The sequence below is a fragment of the Coenobita brevimanus genome, chromosome 65 (genome assembly GCF_032717465.1).
Source record: "Coenobita brevimanus isolate Jiangsu-jjx chromosome 65, ASM3271746v2, whole genome shotgun sequence".
Classification (NCBI taxonomy): domain Eukaryota; kingdom Metazoa; phylum Arthropoda; class Malacostraca; order Decapoda; family Coenobitidae; genus Coenobita; species Coenobita brevimanus.
The window spans coordinates 42,956,460-42,973,589 of NC_137018.1; the positions used below are offsets into that span (position 1 = coordinate 42,956,460).

At 41.9% G+C, this 17,130-nt stretch overlaps 1 non-coding gene across 1 annotated transcript; it reads right to left on the minus strand.

Annotated features, from left to right (window-relative positions):
* Positions 1 to 7,569: 7,569 nt before the first annotated feature.
* Positions 7,570 to 7,688, minus strand: LOC145405185 (5S ribosomal RNA). Its single transcript, XR_013898286.1, has one exon. It is a non-coding gene; the product is annotated as a 5S ribosomal RNA (ribosomal RNA).
* Between the last annotated feature and the right edge of the window lie 9,442 nt (positions 7,689 to 17,130).

The window sequence follows — 17,130 nt, forward strand, 5'->3', positions numbered from 1 at the left end:
ATTAGTAGGTGCATAACACACAAACAGACTGATGTTGCCATGATTTGATTTAAACCGTGCGTATAACAATCGCTCATCTATAGGATCCCACTCACATAAAGCCTTATTTGCCTTACAACCCAGCAACAATCCTACTCCCTGATAATGCATTCCGTCCTGTCGACCAGATATCAATAAACGTATACCATCCTCCAAATCCAACTTATCGACTCCAGCTAATCTAGTTTCTGTCAGAGCACAAATATCAAGTCCGTAATTTTGAAAAACCTTCACTAACTCATCGATTTTACCGTCATGATTTAGCGTTCTAACATTCCAGTTACCAATTTTAATTGTATTTTTTGCATTGACAAAGGAATTAGATTGTAATTGAGGCAACCGTGAGATTCTTAGCACCCCCTGCCCATTTAAGGGCTGCACGGGACTGGGGGCCATTATTGTTCTTTCAGAGTCCATCAAGGTTTCTTTGGCTAACTTCCTGAACACCTCGCCATTGTGTTGCAGTCGCAGTAGGCAGCTAACTTGCCTGATTGCCCACACCCGAAAGACCCAGCTATGCTGTAGCCAGTCACGTGCCGGCATGCTTCCCAGCCATTTCACTCTCAAGGAGTTCCTCTGCCTGGGAAAGCAACCACCCCCCTGCTCACGAGGGCTTTTGATCTGTGTAGGTAGAGGGCGATCACTCCCTCACTAGCCATATATAGTGTGTATGGTAATATACAGTGTGTATGGTAAATGATTTGGAGTGTTATGTAATGTAGGAAAACTCTAGCATGTTTTGATGGTAATATACAGTGTGTATGGTAAATGATTTGGAGTGTTATGTAATGTAGGAAAACTCTAGCATGTTTTGATGTCTCGTAGTTGGTAACTTGTTGCTAGGGGCTGATGCAAGACAGTATGTCCTACAGTGTTGGAGAAGCAGAAGTTTCGAGAGTAATGCAAGCTTATATAAGGATGGGGTAGAGACTGTTTTGAGTTTTTAGTCAGGTTTCAGTTCAGTGTGCGTGAAGTGCAGTCGGTTTGGGTGCAGTGCTGTTAGTGAAGTTTGTGGAGAGTTGCTTTGCAAGCATTAAGTGTAATTACTGTCAGTGAAGATTGTATATTTTTGGTACTTGTGAAAACAGTTGCAAACAGTGACGGGTTATTGAAGTTTGTATATCATTGGAACTTAAGAAAAGAGTGAAATGTTGAGCATTAAGTGTAATAACAGTTAGTAAAGTGTGTATAGCTCCAGTGATTGTGAGAACAGTGAAGTTGGAAAGAATTAAGTGTAATTATTTGGAAAATAAAGACATGAACTTTAAGGAGCCAGTGTTTATATTCGCCTCAGCTGATCTTGTGTACTGCACACCTAAAGGCTGACCATAAGAACAACAACTCACTGGGCAACGTCCTTCCTGTACTGTACCACTGCTGTTGGAGCCTGAGGCAGTGTGGGATGGGGATGTAACAAAAGGATGTGTTGTCTGCGACTGAGATATCTGTAAACCAGTTCTTTGTCCGTCAGAATGTCATAAGAAAGATGACAGAGGATGCGACACCTGTGACTGTAATGCCAGTCCGGTGCGTCCCAATACATGTACTGTCAAAAACGACCATAAGGAATGCAAAATCTGCGATAGTAGTGTCTTCTCCAATGACTGCATGTGCCCCAGAATCTTCTGTGAAGAAGGATGATAGAGGATGCGACTTGTGTGATTGCAGTGACTGTCTGCATGTTTCTTGTCCCCCACAATGTACTGAGAAGTACGATGAGAAAGGATGCGATTTCTGTAACTGCAAAGTCTGTCCGCATGTTTCTTGACCCCCATAATGTGCTGTGAAGAAGGATGAGAGGGGGAGTGAGATTTCTGTGACTACAGTGCTTGTCAGCCACTCGTCGACTGCCTTTTACATTGTCAAACTGCAAAAGATGAATGAGGCTGCGGCTGCGAACTCTGCAAATGCAAAGACAGTGAGCCGTTGCCTATACAGTATGTCAAGAAATGTGTAGAATAAAGAACACCAAAGGATGTGATTTATGCCTGTGTCCTAAACCTATCATATTTTGTCCAGTAACGTGCAATGCCACAAGAGATGTATGTGGCTGCTTTGTCTAAGAATGCTCCGATGTAAAGTGATAACAGACTGTTTTTCACCCTGCAGTGACGCTGATGGATGCACGACCTGCTTCTGTCCTCGAACATCAGTTCCTACTTATCCCAGATATTGCCATCAAGAGATGATCGTCTAGGCTGTGACCTGCAGCTGCCCATAATGCCCTCCAAGCTCAAATTAATTCCAAGAGATCAAAAAGAGGTCGGAGCTGTCCAGAATATAACTGTGGAACATAAGCAATAGGAGATGGTCCCAGAATAGTGAAAGTAATAAACGCCTAAGGCCAAGTGCGAATTGTACAAAGTAAATTCCTGGGAATCACATGGAACTTTCAAGTAACGAGGAAAAATAAACGAATAAGACAATTAAAAATGCCCATCTTGGCCCCTTAGCGGAATTGAAATAATGAATCCATCGAGTAAAAGCCACCCTAAATACCTTATATAGCTATAATACTTTGTATAGTTGCTGGCATAAATATTTGCGTTTATGCACTTCATAGCAATGTATTATAAAATAATGGGCAATGATTTTTGAAACCGAGTAATGCCATCTTCGAAGCCCGACAAACTTTTAAAAATATAATGTAACAGTTTCATAACCGTCCAGTTAAAATATGGAACGACATTACTGTCCACAACTGTACGTAAGCAGGAAATAGGTGATGAGTCATTATGTAGTGTTTATAAATTAACAAATACTAAAAATTCGAAAATAGCTCTGAACACTTTTCCTTTTCAGCACGAGTCTTCTATGCATAAAAAAAAAAAAAAAAAAAAGGCACTATCAAGGATAAACGAAAATACATCATCGCATGAAAAATGTTAAGGGACTCCGCTTTCAACATTTTCAGCATAGGGGGACTCCTCCAAGTTAACGAAAAATATTTAATAGCAAAAGGAGAATATAAAAAAATGTCATTGTACTGGGAGGTTTATGGAGACAAGTGTTAACCCTTACATACGCGGTGCATAGCTACAGAAGCTCGTTATACAGTACGTACTAAGAATGAAATGAAAAAAAAAAAAAAAAAGATAAAGAAAAGTAGATTGTACAGTATCTGATGTTTTCCTTGTCAGTCGCTTACGATTTTATTTAACGTGGATCCTGAGATCTTGTACCACATCTTCCTTAACGATTAATTCTGCACATTACACTTCAGTATCCTCTTGTTTGTTAATGATGTAACTTTATCGATATCAATACGACGTAAGTAACTTACAAGAGATTGTTAAAATAAGCTAAATAAATCGCAATGGTGTTGCGGCTTCCAGTGTCACCTACCTTATAGTCCCACCTAACTACTTTTTGACGATGAAAAACTTGCTTGAATACGGTAAGTAACACGGAAATGAATAAAAGATTTTGCAGTCCGTCACGGTGTTGGTGTTGTGATATAAATGGCTTCAGGGAGTTCGTAACACCTCATCCATAGTAATTTATTTTACACGTTACACCTCAGTCTCTTGTTAATTACTGATGAGAACCATGCCGATTATTAAACCATAAAATAACATATAGAAGAATGTGATGTCATAATACGCAAAATTATTAACAAAGGAAGTGGTGGTAAGCATCCTCCTGTGTACGGCCCTATAGCTGTAATGTCTTACACCTAAGCACTTCTTGCCTTCATGTCATACTTGAATGAACAAAATAGTACAGAGCTAGTAATTTGTTTTACAGTCCGTCACAAATATCTGTCTGGGGGACGTACTTTAATTGGCTTTGGAGATTTTGTAGCACATCTTCCTTAGCTATTTATTTTGTAGGTTAGATTGCATTTCACTATCCTCTTTCTATGTTACTGATGCAAACAATGCCAATAAACATACTAAATTAACATCTATGTACTGTATATACCTAAGCTGCTTCTCCCAAAGAAAGGGAGGTAGCCGAGACAGAACGGATTAATCCCCGAGCTAGACCTCATCAGATCATTATAGCCCTGCTAAGGTTACAGGAGAGCGCAGAACGGATTAATCCCCGCGCTAGACCTCATCAGATCACATAGCCCTGCTAAGGTTACAGGAGAGCGCTACCCCTCCCAGTCCATCAGCCACCAGGCGGGGCGCGAACTCGCAACCTCACGATTACGAGCCCGAAACCCTACCACTGAGCTACCGCGCTCCCCCTCAAGGACGACACACTCCAAATTTACTCATCCACACACACACATTAATTCGCATCTTAGCCCCAGGAGAATTATTGGGTGTTTGATAATTTAATAAGTTAAGTAAATCGCTACGGAAGAGGTACTGTACTACGAAGACTCCTATGCCACATAGACTACGGCGTAAGTCTGCTGTACTCAACCACCTGCTTCCCTGTAAGTAAACCTTGCCTGAATAAATAGCGTGAAGTTGGTTTGTTTTATCACGAACGTCTGGGGCGGGATTCCACAACATATTTACGATCGATTCTCCCTCGTAACTCTGACTTTATCTTATTTTCTTTAAGATCGATTCCCTATCTTAACTCTGTTTTCTTTTTTCTTGTTTATTTTTATTTCTTTTCTGGACGGAGAGGAAATGTGCGAACTTCTTTTCCAGTATTTTTCTTTCTGCATAAATAATTATTTGTGACGAGAGGGAAATCATCATGACCTGTTGTCAACTCACGGAGGAAAGATAAGGGAAGTATGTCCGTGTCTCTTACTCTTTCTACACATCAATATCTGAGTTATGACAGGGGGTTTGGGTTCTGAAAGATATCGGAGGCTTCAGGGAAACTCTTCCTATGCAACTTATTTTGTATATTACACCTGAACATTTTGTATACTATTTATGCCATTTTAATGCCAACATACTTTTCAACTGTAACATGCAAGAGGATAATATGAGGCGTATTATGCAAAGTAAATCGCTACAGAAGAGATGCTACGAAATCTCCACAGCCACTTTAAACCAGCCCAGGTAGTTGAATGTAATTTTATGCATTCAGACCCCGTTTTGACGTACCGTACACTGATTTTCTAAAATTATATGCAGTACGATATGAGGCGTTTAATTATCTTATTTCTATACAGTTGAATTATTGTATATTCCCGACTTGTACAGAATTTCAGTTGGCTCAGCTACCGTACGTATGGTCCCGTAGTTTACACCTACACGATATAATTTTAGAAATACAAGGAAGATCTGAACAGGATTCTTTATCTTGAGATAATTATGTTTTTATTATTCTCTGTTATGTAATGAAATACTTGGTAAGGCTGTGAGAAACTCTCTCTCTCTCTCTCTGGTATAGCTAGTATATCTCTTCCTTTCTTCATATACAGCTCAACACTGCTCTTTCCCTCTCATCCACACGTCAAAGCAAGAGCTAGTTAGGCTCTGTTTATTCTTTCTCAAGACCGTGTTTTGGCTGCCTGCTCGCAGCTGCTGGGAGGGGGAGGGGGAGGAAAAGTGTGTGTGTGTTCTTACCTTACCTAATTGTATCTTTACAGGAATGAGTCAAGCTCGTATTGTCCCGTGTCTTAGACCATATTTATCGTACATATCCTTAAATTTGTGAATTGTTTTGGCACACACTATTTCATTCGGTAGTGCATTCCATTGATCAATTGCTCTGTTTGGGAAACTGAATTTTCTTACGTCTTTATCACCTCTCTTCTTATGCAGTTTTTTGCAGTGTCCTCTTGCTGATGCTTCTCCATATGTTAAGTAATCATTTATGTCTATTTTCTCCTTTCCTGATATGCACTTATATAGCATTATCATGTCACCTCTTTTCCTTCTCTCCTGTAGTGTTGGTAGATTCAGTTTATTTAGTCTTTCTTCATAGCTTAGGTCCCTTAAGCTTGGTATCCATCTTGTAGCGGCCCTTTGAACTTTTTCAATCTTGTCTATATGCTTTTTGAGATGAGGACTCCAGACTACTGATGCATATTCCAGGGTTGGTCTAATGAATGATGTTATTATCCTTTTTAGCATGTCTTCATTTATGTATGTGAATGCTATTCTCATATTTGCAAGCAGTGTATACATGTTCCGTACCTTCTCGCTGATGTGGTCAGCCGGAGATAGTCTGTTATTGATAATCATACCTAGGTCTTTTCTCTTTCTGATGTGTATAGGGTTTTATTTCCTAACTTATAATCCCAATCAGGTCTTTTTCCACTTTTACCAAACTTGATTACATGACACTTGTCCACATTGAATTCCATTTGCCATGTACTACTCCATTCATGAAGTTTATTTAATTCTTCTTGCAGCTCCCTACAAGAGTCTGTGCTAGTAATTCTCCTTTGTATTTTTGCATCATCTGCAAACATATTCAGATAGCTCTCATTTCCAGTGTTACTGTTTATATCATTTATGTACACTAAAAACATGATTGGTGCCAGCACCGAACCCTGTGGTACTCCACTAGTCACTTCTTTCCATGATGAGTAGTTTCCTCTTAGTACTGTCCTCATTTCTCTTTTTATGAGGAAGTCTTGCATCCAACAAAACAGTTTGCCTCGAATTCCTCCTTGATGGTACAGCTTCCATAAAAGTCTTTGGTGTGGTACTGTGTCAAAAGCTTTCTTGAAATCTAAATAGATTTCAAGAAAGCTTTTGACACAGTACCACACCAAAGTAAAAGAGAAGAGGTTGGAATGGAGAGATGAAATGAAAGCAAATGGAAAAGGCGACGCGGTCGGTCCAGATCTCAAGTTTGGGGGATGGTTTTGACCTTGGTTTTGACATGGGTAGTGAGTTCTAGACCCACTTACTGCCACTCGGTGTGTGAGGCGGACTCACGAACTGACACCAATATTCAAGTCATAAAACCAGACCTACACCATACCACTTGTCTACTATTACCATCATCTGTCTCACCGTCTGTGATTTGTATCGGACGGGCCTAGCCGCAGGCGAAAATCACCTAAACTGCGCAGGCGCCAGAGTCTCGTCGCTGACCCTTCCCAGCCTGAGGGCTGAATACACAAGTTAATATAATATTACAAAACAAACAAAAATGTTCATATTTCCACTAATAACGAAATTTCTAAATGATGCCCATTTCTTATGCCTTTACCCCTGCATCAAGGCCTGCCCACTTAGCCTTCTGCAAAGGCAAGTCGTTATTGTAGGTGTGAATATATCAGTATACTGTATAGGGTAAAACCTCATATTCCGCAGATTAGACACAAAAACCAGAATAACAAAAACAAGTCCCAGCTCCTGTAGAATAGGCTAAGGGACTCTCAAGTCCAAACCTGTCGTTTGCAACACGATTATCAAATTCCTTCATAAATAACCGAATACTAAAAGGGTAAGTTTCCAGAACTATGCTCAACTCACTTTGAAGCTTTACTTTATCTTTTTATTAATGTTTTATAACGCGATTAGTTCAAAGCTGACATTCATTCATTCATTGCCAGACGCCATGTATCCCAGACAGGGTGGCCAAGGGCTTAGAGTTAATTGTTTTACAGGGAGGGGCACTAATCCTCCACCAACCCCACATGACACGTAGGGATGCCAACAGCATCTGGTGTTCCCAGGCGGTCACCCATCCAAGTACTAACCAGACCCAACGTTGCTTAACTTCGCTGATCGGACGGGAAGCGGTGTACTCAACGTGGTATGGCCGTTGGCCAAAGCTGACATTCATTTGTCAAAATGATAAAAATATTACTCTTATACTAACCTGATCTAACCTTATGTAACCTATTGTAGGAACCATCCAAATACACAAGAAAATATCATAGAATGACTTAACCCGTCACATCCCGACCGATTTCACACCTCCGATACCCCCCAATCCCAAGCTATTTTGGATTTTTTTTTGGGGGGGGCTAAAACCTCCGCTTTTGGTGAGAAACATCGAAAATTCATAGAGAAATCGTTCACCTGAGGTTTAAAATACTTGATTCAGGTAGCAGTACCTCCTTACCTTACTGGGTTTTCTATCAGGCTGGCTCCAAAGAAAACAAGTTCTGTGGGAGGGTAACTATTCCACACCACTCGTAAATATTTTTTTTTTATTTATTTGGTACGAATTTACATGTAGTATGAGAGTATATTGGTTTTCAAACAGTAATATAGGCATTATAAGCATTGTTTCACTCACTAACTCATCAACATACCTGAACTTTTTTGCCGATTTTACCTGATCATCATTTCTGACTGTTTCTTCCTCTAATGCTATGTAAACTTTGTCCTCCACATTGTCATCGACCGGGAAATCACTCTGGCCCTGAATGTCTTTATTGGCCAGGTCACTGGTAACAGGTGAATTGCCGAGACAATGGTGTGTGGGAGGGGGGAGGTTATGCGGTGTAAGGCATTGTCCCTGCCTGGCATCTTGTAGAGGCATAGAGGAAGGTGTCCCGTGTATATGTACCAAAAATCATGCGCAAAAATTGAAAATTGTGCAAATTATGAACCTTGCAATTGCGCAACGTACCAGTACGTTGATGGGTCTAGCTGGCACAAAATGTTGCGACGTACCCATACGTCGATGGGATGCCTCGGGTTAAAAACATATATCGGTATAGGCCTATAGGGTAAAACCTCATATTCCGCAGTTTAGACACTAACACCAGAATAACAAAAACAAGCCCCAGCTCCTGTAGAATCAGCTAGGCCAAGAGAAATGTGCATAAGGTATTTAGCCTAAGACAATTTTTGTCGCCAAGAAAAAATATATATTTACTTCTAAGCCAATCTGACAACTCAAGTCCAAACCTGTCATTTGCAACATGATTTTCAAATTCGTTCATAAATCATTGATTACTAAAGGAAATATATTTTCAAGCTTCCACAGCTGTGTGTGAGTGACAGACAATACAATAATATTATACCAGCCTACCTATCTAAAGTTGTGACAAGCAAAAGGTGCAAAATTTTGCTAGTTTCTACTACTGTATTTGCCTAAAATTCTGTTGTTTACATCTGTCAGCTGAGAGAAAACATAGGCCAATCAGCGACGAGACTCTGGCGCATGCACAGTTTAGGTAATTTTCGCCTGCGGCCACACCCTTCCTTTGTTATCTGCCCGACCAGTCTCCTACCCCATGACTTTTCCCCTTACTAAGAGGAAAGGAACGAAGGAGGTAGTTTCATGCGAGGATGGCAGTTACAAAACCCAAGGTCACTATGCAGGTGGCGACAAATTACCCTTAAGTATTCATACAGTACATTTCCCAACAAAACTATGGCTGCCTCTATTTCAGTTCTAGTTCACTGTTCATGTGATTCGGCAGGAAGCTGATGCAAGTCTGTGAGTGCATGACTGCTGAAAGAAAAGACCCAAAGTCTGCTGGAATATTCCACGCTCAGGACAATATTTTCCGCCTACATGATGGCTGATAAGAAGTGGGATGATGGAGGGTTTCCACGGTAACTCTCGCTGCCAGACATTCAATGCAGTTACATCGCTCGAGACATGAACATAATAGTACACTTAATGCCACGCAGTTTGGATTTGTAAAGCGACAGTTCACAAAACAAGAAGAATCTATCACCAGGTTGACCAAAGAAATAAATATACAGTGCATTAAGCCTTCGAAATTCCCACCACACTAAGGTGCTTAACCTGCTCAACTACTTCAGTAAAAGGCCATATGTTTTATTACCTCTTTGCTGCCATCGATTGACTTTGTGAGGAACCCTTGTAATAACTGGGTTAGGTCACTCTGGTAACCCGGAGTAGACCCTTTAGCTGGTACACATGGGATGCAGATACAGACAAGCTTACCTGTACTTGCAGTTATAGACTTTACAGAGCATAACGAACTTTCAAGCTCTTTGAGCCTGTCTCACTTGTTTAACACTAGATAGATGACCTGGGGTCTCAAAAACCCCAGGCCCCCCAAAAAAAATTAATTTTTTTATATATGAACTTAAGGTCAAGGGATCTGTCCTGTTTACCAACCTGACTATAGTCATGGCGCATGATTCTGAGGCTGTCATTATCGTACCCTGGCAACCTACCATTCAAAAGTGCATCCCATTTCGTGTATAACATGAGATGCAAGTGATGCATGGATAATATATTCGTGTGTAATAATATTTGTGTATAATATATTCGTGCATAATAATATAATTCCTGTATGATATGATAGTAAATCGGACACACTTTTGAATGATAGGTTGCCAGGGTATGATAATGACACAGAGTCATGCGCCGTGACTCTAGTGAAGTCCTTCATGAGGAAGATGGGTTCATTTCTGGAACTGGCCCTGATTTTGCTCTATAGAGCCTTTGGAGTCGGTCAGACCCCAAGTTACCTTAAGCCCCAGTCACACAGCAGGTATGACTTCGCAAACTTGAAAATCGCGAAACCTGTCCCCGACCATGGAGGTCTCCAAGCAGTCGTGCCACCAATTGGCTACCAGTGGTCATCCAGTGTCCGTCCAGCGTCCGTCCAGTGGGTGGCCGAATGGCAAACATGGCCAGGTACACACAAGTCGAGACAACAACGGGTAGCCAGCCGGTTGTTGGCAGGCCGCCGACAAATGGTGGCTGGTCCACATCCTGCTGCAGTTTAGACCACGACCACTTGACCGACACCAGCCGCGGATTGGCCGGCGGCTGGTCTCAGTCCAGCCCACTACCTGTCACACGACCAATCGCTGGCTGGACGGCAGCCGGACTTCAACCACCACCCTAGACAGGAGGCTTGTGGACGGTGGCCGCCGCAGTCCAGTCGTTGCCTTGACGGAGTGCAGACGGCCACTGCACAGAGTGGGCAGTGACCGGCATCCATCTGGATGGCAACCACAGCTTAAAAATCAGGTGTCGCCGACCATTCGCAGTCCATAAACTGGCCAGACGCAGTCCAGCCGCCCACTGGGCGGCTTCCGTGCCACAACATCGGTGGTCGTGGGGAGGTTTTTCGTGCAGCACAAAAACCTCGCGACGAGTTTTTGGTCGCCATGGTGGCCTGCAGCTAGACCGAGACATATGAAGACCGGTCGTAAACCTCACCAAAACCACCCACGACTTGCAGGTCGTGGGTGGTTTGCGATAAGTCATACCTGCAGTGTGACCGGGGCCTAACATGTTACCTCATATGGCCTTCCTTGTGTGCAGTTAATTTTCATTTGCTGTGATTCTCTCGTTTACATGAAGTCCCAGCATTGATCTACAACAGGTGATCCAAAAGTTTTTAAGATATTAGCTTTTAGTTTTGCTAGGGTTAAACTTAAAATTAGCGTATAAAACATTTTTCACCTTTTTTCAAAAAATTTTAATATATATATATTTTTTTTCATTTAAAGGAAACACGGGTGAAACAGAGGTGAGCTTTATTCCCGACTAGTTTCGCCTGTGGCTTCTTCCGTGGTACTCCTGAAGTATCTCGGAAGAAGCCACAGGCAAAACTAGTCGGGAATAAAGCTCACCTCTATTTCACCCGTGCTTTCTTCCACCTCCTACCAACACCTGTCATACCCCTGCATCTTTCAGTTAAACTTTATTTTTTGACCTCAATGAAAGAAAATGAATTATTTATGTATTAAAACACATTCCAGTAAATCAAACTTTTTTTTTTTTTTTTAATATTCTTTCCCTTGGGGTATGGGAGACCCAGGGCTACCCACTGAGATTTTTATTTTAAAGTTACCTATTTAGAGTTAATTCAGGGTCTATTAAAGCTTTGCCAACCGAACAGCTAGGAACAAATATGGCAGGTTAGGTGAGATGACTGAGTGGGAAGATTTATGTAAACAAGAGGTACCAAATACATGGACACAAAGTTTCGCAGTGAGACGGTGACAATTAACCTAACTGCATCACTCACGGCAGAAGGATTTCCTTTGTAAGAAGGCTGGGATGAGATGTGTGTCTCTTAAGTCTTTGTCTGCCGCGAGTTTCTCTTAAAAAAAAAAAAAAAAAAAAAAAAAAAAAGTGTCGTAAGCTAGAATGAAATATGAAGTTCTAAGATTACTCTCGGCACTAATGATAATACACAAAGTGGTCCATATTTTACGCATACCAACTGTCGCGTATTGCACGGACGGCTCAGTCAGTAGCTATTATGTTCACCATGTATTATTGTTTTGTTTTTTTACCGCCAAGAATGTTTTTTATGCTTCAGTGTTTTTCACGTACATTGATTGCATGACTAATTAGTTATTTCACAAAGCAACCCCAAACTTCTGCGTCTCTCCGCACAACACATGAGAACTGAGAAGCATTAAATATATTGATTTCACTGTATTTGATGCCCCCAAGTATTTTAGTAAAATCCTCCGAATTTGGCCGAAATAAAATCCAAAGCAGGTGATTCGCACTTAAAGGGTTAAATGTCTTTACTATACTCATTCAGTGGGAAAAAAGCTAGCGAACACGTCCCTAAAAATTTTGCTGCTATGAAAATGTGTCCGCCACTCTATGAAGGTAGTTCCAAAACATCCATTATCAGTAATATTTATGCAGGCTCTAAAAGCACAGCGAATGTGTTGCAGCACAAAATGACTCATTTCTACTAATCTTCAGTCTGCTACAGCGACCACATGTCAATTATCTGCCAGTACTACAGTGTCGCTAAAAAAAAAAAAAAAAATGTGAATGTTTCTCCATGAAGTATTAATATTATGGTCCATATTTCCTACCGCTATTGGTTCAAATGTTTCGTGCAACAGATAGCTTAACACATGGACTACAAAGGTAGCTAACAGGATGGCAATCCAGAGATGAAGCGAGAGAAAGAAGTAGACACCATGAAAGACACAGAATCATACGGTGATGAAATCGATGTCTGACCGGAACGGTAACTTCCAGTATAAGTCACTCCGTGCATACGACACCGGGACGGAGCAGAATAACTAATAAGGGTTTGCAGTGAAGTGTGCCACACGAGAGATCTTGGTTCTGCAGTGACCAGTGACAGACTGCTGCTGCTGTGACTGATGATGATGATGATGATGATGATGATGATTTTATCCTGTGACGGCAACCATATATGCAAACTTTAAATCAGTCGTCTTTCTCAGTCTTTGTCTGCAATAACGGAGAGTGCTTGTACCCACACACCTCCTCTGAACTTACTTGTTGATACACAATTAACCCTGTGTGTCGTCTGGGGTTTAGGTTTCCTGGCTTTACTGTACCATGTTGTTAAGCTCGTTTAGCAGCGTTTACAAACATAGGGTCATTTGAGGCCACGGTGTGTGTAAGAAGTTTGGGTGGGAGAGGTGGAGGTAAGGCAATGAGAAGGGACACACACTCAGACACACTCGTTTGTTTCCCAGAAGGCTCATTTTTGTCCCAGCAGTCGAGGAACTGAGTTGAAACTTGTTACCCAGCACGCTGAAAAGTGATCAAAGACCAAGTGGTATCTTGTAAACTTATTAGAGTTTCAGAGTTCTTGTCAACGATTATAACTTGAAATTGTGCCAGTTATGTGAAGTTAGTGGTAAGAGCAGTGTCAGATGCAGCCATGACGGGGCGTTGGTATGTGACTGCAGTACTAGCCATCACTCTCACCTTTGCCACTGAGTCAATCCTCCTAACTAGCAACCTCAACAATCGTCCAAGTAATGAAATTCATATCCTCTCTGTCTTGATGTTATACTGTCAGTTGTAAAGGAAAATTAGTTACAAGTGTGGAGTATTGCATACTTAAGAATTAACTTTAGTTTAATTTAGCTTTAAACAATCCTAGAGTATATATGAATATAATATGGAACACCTAAAGAAATTCTGACAACTGTCACTAAATACAAATATGTGATTTATTCGCAGACTGTCAGCCCATCGATGTGTGTCCGCCTGAGTGCCGTCTGGTCAACAGGAAGGACGGGAGCAGTTGCCGCATGTGTGATTGCTCCCAAGAGCACCAGTGCCAGCCCGTACAGTGCAACCAGACGTGTGGCATGCTGAGGGACGAGATGGGTTGCGAGACATGTGACTGTGAAGTGAAGTGCCACGACCTGAACCAGTGCTCCTGTCCACCTTGTAAGCGAGTGAGGGACGACAAGGGATGCCCGTACTGCCACTGTGACCACCTGCCCCCCAAATGGTGTCCCAACACCCTTTTGCTATGCCACACCAGCTGCATCGGCCACGACTTCCAGGGATGCCCACGGTGCCTGTGTCGCCATATGGGATGCGAGGACGTCCAGTGCGAACCTAGGTGTGGCATCAGGAAGAACGAGCTGGGGTGCGACGATTGTGACTGTCCTCCACCCTGCCCTCCACCTCCTCAGTCTTGTGATGTCGGTTGCCATAAGGTAAACGACAAACGAGGCTGCCACACTTGCTATTGCCCTACTCAGAGTACTATGTCAAAGGAGGGGCAGTGTTCCGTTTGTGCCTGTCCTCCATGTCCATTTTCATCTTGTCCCTCGGGGTGTATAGAGATACGGGGGCACGGCGAGTGTATCCAGTGTAATTGTGATCCTAGGGAGTGTCCTCATGAGTGTTCATTGGAGGCGGACGAAAAGTGTCACCTGTGCAGTTGTTAATCATCACTCAACTCCTTTAGTATCATGTCTATCATTCTTTAACATTTCACTGACATGTTAACACCGTCACGTCAAATGTGTAGTAATTATATGTGCATATCCGAGTAAGTTGTTACATTATTACTAACAAAAAATCCAACCCGGGGTCATCTTAAAAGAAAAAAATGGCTTCACCTTACATAGCAAACGATTCACATAAAAACATGCTTCGTAATGCCTGTGTAACAAATACACTTTCAGTGACTGTCAACTTGAGGACGGGTCGCAAAGCATGTCCTTGTGCACCGCCATACATGTTTCATTCATTCATATATTTGTCATTAATTACCTCACTTTGATTAGTCAACTTCTATACCTTGCTTTTTCACAAATTCACTAACTACCAGTATACCATTTAACCTTCTTGGTCTTCAACGCCAGTTTTCTACCCCCAACATAATTAATACACTGTACTACTGTATTCTCATCAAGCTCTTCACAGCTTTTCACTTAAGCACATTCTCCTCTACCCTGCAATCAAGATCTTACTGCACATTTTTTATAACTCTCTCATTTCTTATCCTATATAGCCTAACCTCTCCATCCTACATGCTTTCCTTAACTACTTCATTTACGCTGCTCATTCTTGATCTTTGTATATTCATACCATTCTGAAGTCTCACATACTAATGTGGGCACAGTTTGCCTTCATGCAGCCCCCTTCTACTGTAGTCTCTGTGCTCATACCTCCCCGTTTCTATAAAGGCCTTCACAGCACCAGCCACTGTCTCCTTGAGACTTCATTACTCTCCATTTTACGTATTTCTCTCTCTCTCTCTCTCTCTCTCTCTCTCCAATCCGATGACGCTATTATTTGATTCTCACATGCAGTCAACTGTACTCAGTTTGGGAAGGGTCTGTCTACTGAAGGCTATATCTAACAGCCGCAAATAAAATGCTTCCCCTTATGCTAAATAAATCGTCTGGATATAGCAAAAATATAAATCCCATTGGAGCCCAGTGTCCTCAATACAAGACAGAACTGGGAATTTTCACAAGTTAATAAAGTAGGGAACCCCCGCGTAGGGACCTATGAGCTTCGCGACTATGAGCCGATAGGCGGAGGGCGGTTCGCTTAGTACCCTCCCAGCGCAATGCCCCGCCCAGCAACTCTGGGATCCAATGGGATATACATCATCAGTCAGACATGGTTTATCACTGCAACAAATGCTTAAAATCCTCTAACCTCTTTCCATTTACCATGACATCACAGTCATTTCTTATAATCAATGTTGTGCAGTGATCAACATTTCAGTCCTCGCCGTTCACAGACTTTCGCAAAATTCTGAACCATTCCACAAAGATCCGTCCATAAAAGAGAGCAACACATCATTTTCATGCACAAAGACTTTCAGACTACACTGTATCTGAAGTATTCCAGACCATTCATCACCAGCTTCAATCCCGTCTTCTCAGAACTTGGGTTGTAGTCTCAGATCATTCCCAGCCAAACAGTGCCTATACTGATTATATCATCAACGGGGACAAAACACCATTGTCATACACAAATATTGTTACAGAACCACACGATTTAATATTCATTTATCCCTAAGATGGTCTACTGCCATCAATAAGACCTCCTTACAGCATGCATCAATATTCGTTCCACACCAAACCGTTACATGTTATACACCGTCCTTCCGTATTTCCTCCTTCCTGCTCTGTGTGTGTGTGTGTGTGTGTGTGTGTGTGTGTGTGTGTGTGTGTGTGTGTGTGTGTATCCCATTGGAGCCCGGTGTCCGGAATATTGGACAGAACTGGGATTTTTCAAGTCTTTATAAGTAGGGAACCCCCTGGTAGGGACCTATGAGCTTCGCGGCTATGAGCCGATAGGCGGAGGGCTGTACGCTTAGTACCCTCCCAGCGCCATGCCTCGCCCAGCACCCCTAGGATCCAATGGGTTAATGACTGGCAAACCTATCAGTTTCTTTAACCCATTGGAGCCCAGTGTCCGGAATATTGGACAGAACTTGGATTTTTCAAGTCTTTATAAAGTAGGGAACTCCCGGGTAGGGACCTATGAGCTTCGCGACTATGAGCCGATAGGCGGAGGGCGGTACGCTTAGTACCCTCCCAGCGCCATGCCTCGCCCGGCACCCCTGGGATCCAATGGGATTTATATATATATATATATATATATATATATATATATATATATATATATATATATATATATATATATATATATATATATATAATGTAACCGGCGAAGTGAGAAACCCGTCATATTGTATAGAATGCCTAAAACTTCAAAGCAAGGTATAATATAATGTCATCTATACATCTTTCCTAGGCATTCTGTAGAGTACCGAATTTGTTTTAGGCAACGTGTGAAACGACCAAACTGCAGCAAACAGGCAAACTTCGAAATCGGTCAATTCTTCACGTTAGGTTAATTTAGGCTGCGGTTAGGTTAGGCGGGGATAATCTAGTTTAAGTTTAGGTTTGATTAGGCAAGGTTAGTAAGGTTAGCTCTGGTTAGCTTAATTCTGATAAACGTTCAACATAACTTAGCGTTCTTCTAAAACATAACCTGACCTAACCTAGCCTAACCTATCTCAACATAGATTCTCCCAGCCTAACC